The sequence below is a fragment of the Peromyscus leucopus genome, chromosome 3, assembly GCF_004664715.2.
Source record: "Peromyscus leucopus breed LL Stock chromosome 3, UCI_PerLeu_2.1, whole genome shotgun sequence".
Classification (NCBI taxonomy): domain Eukaryota; kingdom Metazoa; phylum Chordata; class Mammalia; order Rodentia; family Cricetidae; genus Peromyscus; species Peromyscus leucopus.
In genome coordinates this window covers 129089457-129103304 of record NC_051065.1, presented here as the reverse complement: position 1 = coordinate 129103304, position 13848 = coordinate 129089457, and the positions used below count along the sequence as shown (strand labels likewise).

Here is a 13848-nt window from a genome sequence, read left to right as displayed (position 1 = left end):
CTGGAAGGTAGATCATAGTGTGTGGCTGGGGCTAAAACTCAGTGGTTGGCCCTTGCCTAGCATTCTAGAATGCAAGAGGCCCTGAGTTCCACTGAAACACTGCAAAAAGTAATGTAGGAGGAGGAAGAAGAAGACAATAGAAAGGGCGGATAAGAGTGCCTTTGAGAAATGTCCACATATGCTCGACCAGGGATGAGAGGGTGGAAATAAATTATGGATCTAATGGAGCCGGAGACTTATGCCATGGGAACTTGAGGCCAAATAGCCTCACTGAGAACTTAGATGCATCCCACATCACTGCTTATATGGCTAAATGGAGGATCTCCGTGTATACATGAAGAAGTCATACCTGCCACATGTGGGGGGCTTGTCCACGACTTCTAAGGATCCTCTGGAAGTAGATCTTGGCACCACAACAGGTTAGAGTGTCTAGAAGAGAATTAGAGTCAGCTCATTTAGGTCCATGGTCTATACAGGCAGTATTATGGCTACGAAAACTTAGGTGTTCAGGAAAACACTATTAGAAGGAATCAACCACACATGACAGAGCAACACACTGAAAACCCTGTCGATACAGAGTACTCAGTGACAGAGAAAAGAGTGAATTACATTGCCTATTCTCAACAATTCCATTGTTTATTTCAAATAAAATGCTCCAAATAAAAGACAATGCAGGATAGAGAAGCCTGCTGGGGGATTTTGAAGTTCCTATCCACAGTGGTTTACCTATGAAATGTCCCCCATAGGCCCCTGTGTTTGACACTTGGTCCCCAGGTGCTAGTGCCCAGTTAGAAGGTTGTAGAGCCTTTCTTGGGAAAGTGGGTCACCGGGAATGGACCCTGAGGTTGTTTAGCCCAGACTTACTTCCTGTCTGCTGTTTCTAGATTGCTGATGCAATATGACCAGCTACCACACAATCCTGCTCCTCAGCTAGGCGTCCTTAATCACTTCTTGAGGAAGATTTGGGGACAATAAGGAAAAAAGCACTGAATATGTATCCAAGATGCTGAATATTGCCAACTTTCACATCTCTTTCTGATGAGAGAAGAGGAAGTGAGGGAAGGGGCAGATTTTGGTGGGAACACCACTTCTGGAAAGATGAGGGGACATTTGAGCACAGGCTTAGCTACGGTGAGTGAGCAGGGCAGAGAGGGCGGTTCTCTAGACAGAGGGGACAGTAGGAACAAAGGCCCTGTGGTGAGAGCCGACAAGCATGTCCAGCAAAAGCCAGAGGCCTCTGTGGCAACACAAACTAGGTCAGGAGAGAGGGGTAGTGGTCAAATGATTCTAAACAGAAGGTTGTTGTCATCTTCTGTTATCATTGTGGACTTGGCCATTTTATTTCCAATTTTCTCATGTTTCCATTCATCTTGCATTTCAGTTACTCAGCACACAGACATTCAGGATGGCTTGAAAACATTATAATATATGTCATCCTTTAAACTGGTGATTTAATTTGCTTTGAAGATTACTGCTTTTAAGTTCATTGAATAATTCTCATTTCCCACTAATATTTTGTGATACATCTTTTCATCCATTCATTTTCCAAAGTGCACACATTATTCAATTCAATAGTTTCTTTTGTGTTGTTTTGTTTGCTCTTTAGACAAGGTCTTGGAATATGCTCCTTACTGACCTAGCAGTCACTATGGAGCCCAGGTGGACCTTGAACCCATAGCAATCCTCATGCCTCAGCCTCCCTGGATACTGGGATCACAGATATGGACCACCACACCTAGATGAACAATTTCTTATACATAGGCTTGTTTTGATCCTGTTTTGTGGTCTGACAATGTATCTTTTAATTGTTGTATTTAGATCATTTACATTTAATGTGTATATTGTTGTGTTAGGGCTATGAGTGCATTTTTCCCCTGGGCTTTCCCCTCCATTTCTCACTTCTGTTTTCTTCCTGCCTTCAATTCTTATTTCACAGTTTTGACTTCATTTTAATGCTCCTAAGTTGTGGATTTTTTTTAACCAGTCATTTCTTTCTTAGCAGTTTCTCTAGGTGTATGGCGTTATAGATACATAGCATCATGCTAAGCTAGTGTCATCACCTTACCAGTTTGAATATAGTATGGCATGAATCAATAAGGTGTGCTCTATTGAATAATTCTGAAAACTGGTAAAGGCAGTAAATGAAGAATTCAAATGTCTAGACAAATGTAACTATGCATAACATTATCCTGTCTTCTACCATACAGAACAAAAGCACATATCTACATTCCCAAGGCAGACGACAGAAATAAGGGGCAAAAATTCTCATTCAAAACCTCAAGGTATCTATCTTTTGATTTACATCACTTTGGAATAGGCAGTTTTAAAAGAGACAAAAATTGTGAGTCTAGAAAAGTCTTTGAAACTCCACGTAGTCTATTTATCATACCATGAACTCTCAACAATACATAGCCTGCTAGGAATATAAACAGGATGAACAGTTCCCTTACCAACAATCAATTGCAGACATATAAAGTTAACTCCCCAAGGTCAAGATGAGTCAACTGCAGAGTTGAGCTAGAACCATGGTCTGAAGGTACTGAGAGACACTGTGAGAGGAAAAAATATTAACTTTTCTCTCCAATGTGTTAACAGTCTGCTTGGCATTCAATTACACTTCATTTCCTTAAGGGAGGCAAAATAAGAACATGGCAGATGGACTACCCCCAGTCATCTGCACTGGCACAGAACCAGGAAACCAGGGCTGCAATGCACCCACTTGCCAAGAGCAGCAATGGATAACAAATACATGGCCTGATCATCGATACTTCAGTGAGGAGCCCAGAAAGGTTTCAAAAAGGAAATCGTGACTCTATTTCCTCTGTAGAGTGAGACATTTTCCTATCTATCTAGGCAACACAGAATTGGAAATTGGATGGACAAAACCTTTATTCCAATGTACAATTTTACTCATTTTAGATATAAAAACCTTGAGTGTGTGCAAAAGACATCGTCCTCAATTCCCAAAATATTTTCTCTGTTCCCTGATTCACTCTATGAAGAATCAGACCTCTAGTGTGGAGCTCTGAGTGACAGACTTTCCCTTTTAGTCATGAAATCTTCTATAATCCAAGCAGGAGAAAAAATTCTTGCTCATCTTCCATTTATATTCGCAGTCGGATACTATAATTAAATAATAGAGTTTCATTTACTTGGGCTCAAATCCATTAGTTTTTTTTTTCTTATTTTCACTCATCTCTTTCCTCTGAAATGTATCCCAGTATTATTTTCATCCCTGAGCACACACATATACAGATCTGTGAATCTATAATGAGCTATTCCTGTTTTTAGCATAGCTTTATATCTGATTAAATGCCTAAATTACCTCCACCTAGAAGCTGTCTAAATATGAACAAATACTCGGTTCACACTAGGAGAAAAAGTCAGCATTCAAGAGCTAAGATCGCAGCCACGTACATACACTGTTTACTCCTGGGGAAAACATGGTTCACAAGCTAATGTGGGTTCCTTGAGTTGCTATTCACAAAGGGTTGGATGTGCAAATGTCCTTGTGTTCCAGACCAGTGTGCTATGACACAGTACCATGTAGCATCATGGACAGATAGAGCCTAGGGCCTTCCCCTCATCTAACAGGGTCACATGTGACATATATATATATATTTCTGGGAACAGGAAAACAGCCCAGGTGCTCAGCATTCCAGTAGGAAGTCGGTGAATGGGAAGGAAGCCGGAATGCTGCAGCTGTCATCCCCGACTGGAGCACCTGGGCTGAGCTGAAGCTGCATAGCTGCCCCCCCCCCCCAGCACAGGAACTAGACAGGACTGCTGCCTCCCTAGATGTTTGTAACAAAAGAACCTTGCAGAAGGAACACCACCATGTTCAGTGCCATGCTGCTACCCCATACCTCTGAAGACCCCTGTCTCTACCACCTTTGCCTAGTCCTGTCCTCTTTCAGGCTTTCTCCCAGAATCCCTAGCTCCCTCTGAGCAACTATCTTAGAGGCATCTCTACAGCAGATGCAAATTATATTTAATTCTTCTTTTTTTTTTTCTTTTTGGCCTCCTCGGGTTGGTGTAAGAAAGAAAAAGACCAGAAAAGCCCAACTATGACAGCAAAGACTATCAAAACAGCTAATGAAAGCTCACCTCATGTCTCATCAGTTAGCTATGGATGTCCCCTACTAAGTAAGAAGCAAGATAGGTGTATACACCCTCTGCCAATTGTGATAGACTACAGGTAAAATATGACTTCACTAGGGAAAGAGTCAGGAGGTGGGCAGACCCATTTTCCTCAGCGCTGTAGAGTGGTCATGAGAAGACAGTCTACTAATCCATTGCTTTCAGTGTTAATGGATCACATTCCATGGAACAATCTGTCTCCTTCCAGCTATCATACCACTATGATCAGTGGAAACTATCACAGGCAGCTAGCTTGACTTAGACACCATACCATATTCTAATGTTTTTCATCACACAAAGTCATTGTTCCTGATTAGAGCAAAACCCCTAAGAAAACATCAAATTCTATATTCTAAATCAAAAGAAAGCCCACATTAACGCCTAAGCTTTATGTTAAGGAGTAGAGGCTAATGCAGTAGGTCAGTGGGTAAATTGTCTGTTGTACAGGCATGAGCACCTACGCTTGGCTAACCTAGCCCCCATGTAAACACATCTGTAACCCCAGCACTGGGGAGAGGAAAAAGTCAGGAAAACCCTGGGGCCTCTGCTGGCCAGCCAGGCTCAGTGAGAGACTGTCTCAAAAATAAGGTGAAGCATAATACTTCCACACATGCAAGGGTAGAAGAACACACACACACACACACACACACACACACACACACACACACACACACACACAAAGTGGGGGAAAGAACAACAAAAAAGACTAAGTTGATAAAAGGGGTAGGATCAACATACCAATCTGAGAGCAGGGCTGGTAAATTCTGTTCAATGCTCAAAGTTCTCAGCACAGATCTTACACAGTAACAGCAGAACCCAAGCCCTTTCCATGAATAAGATGCAAATTCTGATCCTAATATTAGTATCACAGACAGTCTCAACCCTTGTATGAATACTAAGTCAAATTAAATATATTGTTGAGCAATGCCTGCAACGTACTTTGTTAGATGAAACAGAAAACAAAGTCATTAAACTCACTAAACTCACTAGTAAAGAAGCTGTGATCCAGGTACTTCAAAGATGCAAAAGTCATTAGCAGAGAAAGATGTCAATGTGGGAGAGTGTCCAGAATGTCTAGAGTATGGGGTTATAGGAAAGCATGGGTTTCTATGTCCATAGACTAAAAAAAAAAAAAAAAAGTACCTGAAATATAACATAAACATTTATAGAAAACTCATCTTGGGCATCTGGAATTCTTAAAGGGGAGGACCTGAGGTACTGTGAGACAGTGGGTGGTCTCCCCCTGGCTTTGAGGAGGCAGGAAGAACCTGAATAGCAGGGCTCACTGCAGGCTGGAACAGGAGCAGAGCAGGCCCTGCATCTCAGGAAGTGCCAGAGATAACAGGATCTCCCTACTTTCATCTCTGTGCTCTGAGAGCCAGGTCATTATGGTCCACAGCTCACTATGGCCTGGCATGAGGTCTCCATGGAGGACACACATCTTCCTTCTGGGAGATCCTGGACTCTTCCAGGTCACACAGCCACAATCTCCAGCTTCTACTCAGGCACCTGGTTAGGCATCAAAGGGCAGTGTTACTGGCCAATGCTTCCTTATCTCTGAACTTGCAGAGTAGCATCATAAATCTCCCCATTGTGTGTGACTTCTCTGAGTCCACTGGGATCTATGAAAGTGTCCAGATGCCAAGAACTAGGTAAGGGGTTTTGGTGACTGGCTCACATCCTAGGTAAAGAAATCAAGTCACTCAGCAAACATGTACTCACTTAAGATAATGGTAGAAAATAAGAGATTAAATAAAGTAGAAGCACCAAATGCCAGAAAGAGGACCCTACAGTAGATATGATTTATGAATGTTGACATTCAGACATGGTTTAATAGAAACATTACTATGTATGGAAACTGGTACCAGAGTCAATGCACATCTGAAGGACTCTGGCCACATGACTTCACCTGTAGAACTAAATCATGTCCATAGCTAAACAGTGTAAGTTTCCAATTGGAGGGCCAGGCCTGTCAATCTTCAGAGTTTGGGGTAGAGGGTTGACCTGAATCCCTTTAAACTCTATGGATGACTGCTCAGGACTAAGAATGCAATACCAAGCTCTAGGAAACAACAGCGTGTTCACCCTCACCCAGCCATTGGTAGATCCTAAAAATCAATCTCGATCCCTCAGTCTCCTCTCTCTCCCTCTAAGAACTATTTAGATGTGAAGCTGCAAATCTTGCAGAGAGATTCTCCCTAATATTAAACCTAAAGAAGCTGAAGAAAGAGATGGAATACAGAGTGGAGTGAGAAATGAGTTATTAATGATGTCCTAACATTTTTTCTAGTATCCTCACATAGTCCCGTTCCTTATCTCAACTATTTTGAGACAGGTTTTTGTTTAGCCTACCAGACAGAGTGTTTCTGAGTATGTGTGTGAAGAGCTGAGATAATAGCTGTAGGCATGTGTTACTGCATCAGACTTATAGCCACAACTTAATAAATGGGAGCTTTGGGTCTAAAAATGACAAAATCTCCAGTTCTTCCCTTGTTGAGTTGGTAACATGAAGAACAGATCCTTTCCATGGGACTCTTTCAGACATCAAAGGTCTCCACTTCAAGAAGATGATAATCAATAATACAAGATGTCAGTAAGAGTTCAAAGACTCCTCAAATTGATTGAAATGAAATGAACAGAAAATACATGCCAACCTCTGCAGAGGACAATGGCAGGAAGGACCCAAAGGCAGAGATGGTCAATGACAAGCTTCATAGAGAAGTATGTTAGCAGCTGTGCAGTGTCAACTCAGGTGCTGGGTTTGACACTTGTGTCCTAGCTGGTGGTGCTGTTGGGGAAGTCAGTGGATAGTTTGGGACATGGGGCCTAGCTGGCAGACATAAGGCTATAGGCGTGAAGCTTATGGGTTATAAACAGCCTGATTCTAGTGTTAAATCTTTATGTCCCAATCCAGACACATAGATCACACCCCAAGTCACCACTGGCACAAAATGAGCCCCAGCCTTCATGTCTCACTCACCATGAAACTGTGCACTGAACAAAACCTTCCTCCCCTAAGTCCATTATGGAGGGAAAGACCTGGGCAAGAGAAGATCCAACCATGACAGCTGGAGTGAGAGAAGGCTGGTCACACCACACCCACAGTCAGAAAGATGCAAGAGATTAGTGCTGGTGCTCAACTTACATTTATCATTCAGTCTAAGTTCGCAGCCCATAGGATGGTGCTACCCACACTCCAGGTAGGTCTGCCTTTCTCTGTCAATGGCCTCTGGAAACACTCAGACACAGACATACTTGGAGGTGTGTCTCCTAGGTGACTTTACATCTTGACAATCAACTTGACTCACGGGAAATTGCATTTCCCTCCACGATTGCCAGGTCTTTGAACACAGAGATGAGAAAATGAGCTAATATTGTGGGTTTTAAGAAAAGGAGAAAAGTCTAGAAAGCTGAAAGGAAAGGCAGACAGTGACTTGGGTCTAGAAAAATCACAGGCAGCGGGGTAGAACACAAGGCATTCTCTGACCTAGGATAGAGGGGGTGTGAGAAGCATGGGAATTATTACAATAAGTCTCCCAGCACACAGTACATCTTAAAGGCAAGTTTAGTCATGTTTTGGACAAATTGGCTGTCACTGAGCTTGTTTAGAGGCCTAAAGGAATGACAGGGTTGCCTGTGTAATTCATACACAGTGAAACTTAAAATAAAACTCAGAATAGATATCTCCAGCCCCATCACATACCCTGGGATGCTTTGTGTCATGTGAGGCTTCTCTTCTTCCTTTTCTCTGTTATAATCGATCAATACTTTCATACTGCAGTCAAATACAAGTGTAAGGCCTGGGGACACCCAGGGTTTCTCTCCCTCTGATGCCATCCTCTGCATGTGAGTCCTACACAGTGAGAGGGACTGACTGAAAACTGCCAGGTGAACCCACTAAGTTCAAGGAAACTATGGTGACTCCATAGTCTTTACAAGTGACTAGTTGCTGTTCCTGGGCCTAAGTCAACCTATAAATGAATTCTCTTGAAAGCATGTCTGGGATATAGAAGAATAGTACACAATGTGGGCCAAAGAAATGTGTGAGATTTGCTATGAGGTGATGGTCAAGATTTAGAGTCACCTAGGAGATACACCTGTGGATTTGTCTATGTACGAGTGTTTCCAGAGGCCAATGACAGAGAAGGGGAGACCTACCCTGAGTGTGGGCAGCACCATCCTATGGCTGAGAACTTAGACTGAATAAAAAGAAGAAAGTGAGTTGAGCTCCCTTGCCTGGGTCTTTCCCTCCATGATGGACTTAGGGGAGGAAGGCTTTGTTCAGTGCACAGTTTCATGGTGAGTGAGACAGGAAGGCTGGGGCTCATTCACTTCTCACTGCTTTCTGACTGAGGGTGTAGTGTGACAAGTCATCTCACACTCCAGCTCTCACAGCTGGATCTGCTTTTGCCCAAGCCTTTTTCTCTGTGGTAGACAGTATCTTCAAACTGTGAGCCAAAATAAACCCTTCTATCCTGACGTGGCTTTGGTCATTTATCACAGCAATAAGAGAACTATCAGATACAGGGGAGACATTTCCCTAATGTGTGAGGTGGCCCTTAGGGATGGTCTCTTTTTCACATTCTGTGGTTGTGAAACCTGAAACCACAGATGCTTTCTGCTTCCCAGTTAATAATGATCTAGTTAGACTTTTTAAGAAAAAAAAAAAAGATAAAGATTTCCAAAAGCATTCCAGTTAGTCTAAGTAGGTTTAACAATAAAAACAGAAACATCTCACATGGATCTACAATGACTATGGAGTAGGGGCTGCACTGCTTTGCTGGGTGCCATCAGCTCTGTATCACTGCATGCCACTACCCCCACCCCCAGCAAAGCTCCTCTCTGATATCAGCATCATTGTTAAGTAATCACTGGACTAAAGAGGCAGAGACAGGGGTCTTCCTGGGGCTGGGTGGGCAGCCAGTGCTCCAGGCCAATGAGAGACCCTGACTCAAAAGAGGTAGATGACATTCCTGAGAGTGATACCCCAGGTTGTACACACACACACACACACACACACCTGCAATGTATTTTATTGTGAGTAGTCCCAGAGGGGCCAAATATATGCTGTAGAATGACATCTTGCCATAATAAGCCAAGGAAACACTCACGTCAGGAATATTTCAAATGCTCATACTGTGGTCAAAGCATAAAAGACGGGACTGTCCCATGCCAGGACTGCTCTTCTCTAGAGATATTAGAAAAGCTTTTGATAGGTTTCTTAGAAGCCAGGTCAATCTGAAATTCCTGTTTTGATATAAAATCCAACAGTCACAAATTAACACTTGAGTCCTGGAGCTAATATTTCTTAAGCACATGAAGTAAGTCTTTCTGTTTAGGTCTTTGGATATTGACCAAACAGTACCAATGACCACAGAAAACATGCACACACAATGAATTCTTAGAGAAATCAATGGGGCAGGTTCTGCATAAGTTTAGTAAAGATATTTGGATAGGCCAGACACTACAATTATAGTAAATAACTTGGCAATCAATGTGAGGAATTTTTCATCAGGGAAAGATGAGAGAGTATGGCTTTCAAAGACAAAGAATCACAGTTGTGGTGACTCACATCAACTGTACTGAAACTCATGAATCCAATGGCAGTTTATTCTTCAGGAGAACAAGACACCAGTCAGTTATCTGGATACTAGGGTGCACAATAAGACTCAACAGGTCTGGAGAGATGGTCCAATGGTTAAGAGTACAGAGCAACCGAACTCAGTTCCCAGCACCCACATAGAGGCTCACAACAACCCTTAAATCCAGTTTCAGGGGCTCCAATGCCCTCTCCTGGTTTCTGTGGGTACTGCATGCACATGGTTCACAGATGTATATATAAGCAGATAAAACACTCATACAATTAAAATAAAAATAATAAAACCTAAAATAGAGGATACAATAATTTTATAATCCTGCATTTTATATATGAACCATAGAAGTTGGTACTTGAGTTCTTGACTTTCAAGTGTCTTTTCATAAATGATTATAGGTGATAAATAAAAACCAAGATGCTAAAATTAGGTTCTTTCACACCACAATCCTAATGAATTAATGGTTGTAAGCACTGAGCATCAGTGAATGTCAGCATCTCAAAGAGATTGATAACATTACCTTCCCCTTGATGAAAAGTCACAGAACCCCTTAAAGTCCTACAAAGGGATCAAGCATGTTTGGTCAAGTCTCCAGAGCAAGCTGCTTTGTTTCAGAAGATATGAAGGAACATGCCAAAGCAACACCATGAGAAATGCAACCAGGCAATTCTACAAACAGGTAAGATGGGAGGAGAAACAAACAGAAGAGTAACCCACAGACGAAAACAAACTTGAAGGACAGACCAAGACATTGTGAATGTCAGAACTAATGATAGTGCTTATGGATGTGTAATTGGATGATAAAACATAATGAAATATTATGATACATCTAGAAAACCATGGCCATGAGTAAATAAGGGCACATGGTGGGATCTCCCTTCTCTCTCCCTCATCTCTGGAGACACATTGTTTCACTGAACTTAGAGCTCAGCTGCAGGGATCTTTCTGCCTTTGCCTCCACAGTGCTAGGATTGCAGACTCAGCCTACTGCCAGGTGTGCCCTGATTTTACGTGGGATCTGGGGTTCTGAGGAATCTGAACCCAGATCCTCAGTCCTGTATGGCAAACACTTTACTGACAGCTGTCTCCCAGCCCTAAAGGAGTTTCGGTTGTAACCAAGATCAAACCAGCCTGTCCTCAGCCAGTTTGCCTCCACGCATGCTGTGTTGTGGAGTGGGTGTCAGTGGTCCCCTTGCTGGCCTGTCTGGGACGCTCTGGGTAGTCTTCACTGCTTCTCCCTGGAAGACACAGTCAGAGACCATTGTACCTGTGGCAGGGCAGTCTCCTGCTCTAGGCCAAACGAGTCCCTGTGCTTATCTGGTAGCAACAAAAGTCACATGAGATACAAACTGGTTTGACTGTGGCTGGCACCTACTTCTCCAAGCACACTACAGTGTGCAGAATGATAATGGGTCGTTCCATATATTAAAAATGGATTTGTTTCTGTATCGATCCTATTTGAATGGGTGGAGTCTAACCTTCCTTTGGCTTGCAATGGACTGTGCTCCCACCTGGGACCCTGTCCTGCATCATCGTCACTGTGGGTTGGTGGCAACTGCAGTAGGAAGTCTCACTGTAATCCTGTCTGCAAAGGTTGGCCTTACAGTGGCCTTAGTCAAGGCAACGTGTGCCAGAAACTCAAGAACAGCAGAGCCTGTTGATCATTCCCTAAACCAGTGAGCAGGAGCTGAGGGGCTGCTATCGTTTTTTGAGGAGAACCTCTTACTGGTCCCCTTGTGGTTTCCTCCACACCTTGAGCATTGTCATCTCAGGTTTCATGGGGAGCCTCAGTGATGGAAAGGTCAGTTCAGGGAGGGATCAACATTACCAGTACAGTCCATAGTTCTTCTCCATGTTTTCAGACCAGTTGAAATTAAGATTGACAGATGCGAGAAGGGATGTTGAAAATAACTCAGTGCTAGTGTTCAGCCCCACAGCCGTCTTTTCCCCATCCCGGGAGATCTAGAAGCAATGACTGATATGGTCAAGCCATGCAGAGAAAAAATAAAAACCAGGACACTGAGCTGGTATACCATGGGCAGGATGCCAGTGAGCAGAACCAGCTACACCCAAGCTTTGCAAATGAAATTCCCAGGATACTAAAAACAGTCTAACCTAAGCTATACGCTGTAGTTCTCAGCTTCCAAAACTTCTTTTCATAGAATTAATTTTAATTCATACCCTATATCCTTCTGGGAAAATGTCCTAAAGTCACATGTACAATTAATAAATGCAATGAAAAACAGTGTAACAACCATAAAAATAAATTTTTAAATGACCTACTCTCTTGAGGCAAGAAAATTAGTGAGATTGGTAAAAACACAATGAGCCAGAATTAATCTCTTCAGGATAGTGAATTCTTGCAAGGTGTGGCCTAAAGTTGAGGCTTTATTTCCAGTAGCAAACACCTTCTAGACCCTTTCATCACATAAACAGAAACGGATTCTGAGATCTGTCCACGAGGCAGAACACAACACAGTGGTGGTGCACATCAGCCATTCTGAGCCAGGTCCTACCTGAAAAGTGATGGAGGACATAAGCCGGCAGCTGCCCTGACATTTATTCAGTCTCAGTTGATTCTAAAATAAATTGATAAGGCTTAGATTTTCTTGACCTCCTAATCCTTGGAACCCAAAGTACTGGGTGAGTGAAATTTGTCTTTTGTGCTTTGCTCAAAACTTCTTGGCCATGATTAATCTAGAGTATTCAATCTATAAAAAATAACTCCATCATGAGATGTCAGTAAGGTTCAACCTACACCTGGTTTTGGTGTTTTCTCTACGAAGAAAACCCAGAGAATTTATAAAGCAAACCTCTGCACCACCCCTTGGAAACAAGGCATTCCCTACAGGGAGCATTGTGCAGAAGCTGTACAAGTTCCCAGGAAATACAATTCCCTTTGCCCATGCCTGGGCTGTGCATGGTGAGAAATACCATTTCCTGCTAACACACAGATTTATCCAGATCCTGAACCAATAGGATAATTGCCCCATCTATTTCTCTTCATATGATGGGTACCGAGGGAGCCAAACAAAACAAGACAATGATTCGAGCATGACCAATGGACTCACCGCTCCAGTCACAATAGTTGGACAACTGTGTCCTTGGAGAGCTACTAGCCCAACATGAACTGTTGGCTCCAGTGACACTCAGCCACCACCTGATACCACACAACAGGGACAGAGCACGTGCAGAGGGATGATAAGGGTTGCAGCATGCATCTCTGGCAGAAGTGACTCCATTTCACTTTTGAGAAATGACAGTGGGCAATAATTATACAATTTAATTATTCCTTCGAGTTCCACATAAAGCTAGCACAGGCACACACACAGCATACCACCAGCCACCAATCTGCTCCCTGTGGCAGATGAAAAATGCCGTGGAGTAAATGAAGAGCAAATCATAAAAATGAGTGTCTCCAAGTTATTGAGAAGAGGGTCTGGGGCTTCTATCTAAGAACTGGCAGCCCAGCTTGCAAAATAAAGGGCTGCCTCAAGGAGGCCAGGTCTCCTTACTGTCTTTTTTTTTTTTTTTAAGTAACACCTTCATTTGCATAATAATAACCCAATTATTGTAAGATTAGGTGACAGGAATTTCATTATTGCTATTTCCACAAAACAGTCGATAGTCTATTCAATATCTTTTAATGTTACACACCTTAAAATGTAATTATTTCAATATGCCCTCATTCATCTTTAATGTAATTTTCCTTTTGAAAGACCTTGCCATAATTGTTAGCTTTTATGGAGTATCTACTGTTTGAACAAGCGTTCTTCCCCTTGGGCTGCCGTGAGAGCGAGCTAAACCAACCAATAGCTGGAGGGGATGTCTGCCTCAGCTCTCCACCCCAAAAATAAGTCCACCAAAAGACCAACCCGAAGCCGAGCTCCACAGTCTGCTGTGGCACCCTCCACATGCTTCCCGACGCTCCGTTCGCCTCGCTCTCTTTCAGTCCGTGCGCCACAGAAAACGCTTCTAGACATGAATTTTGGTCTTAAGGCAGCTTGGGAAGTGTTAGCAAAGACATTCTGTCAAATTTCGAATTATAGAAGCTGGGCTCTTTTTCTTTGTGGGCTGTTGGTTTATCTTTTGTTGTTTTCTTTTTTCTTTTCCT

At 42.8% G+C, this 13848-nt stretch overlaps 1 protein-coding gene across 2 annotated transcripts in view; it reads right to left on the bottom strand.

The window, feature by feature from the left end:
- The window catches only part of Sox5 (SRY-box transcription factor 5), a 1007323-nt gene that overhangs the window by 845134 nt on the left and 148341 nt on the right, over positions 1–13848 (bottom strand). For both annotated transcript variants that reach the window (XM_028891773.2, XM_028891774.2), the window contains exon 2: positions 350–429. The gene's annotated coding sequence lies outside the window, so the exon portion shown is untranslated. The remainder of the gene's footprint in view (positions 1–349; positions 430–13848) is intronic.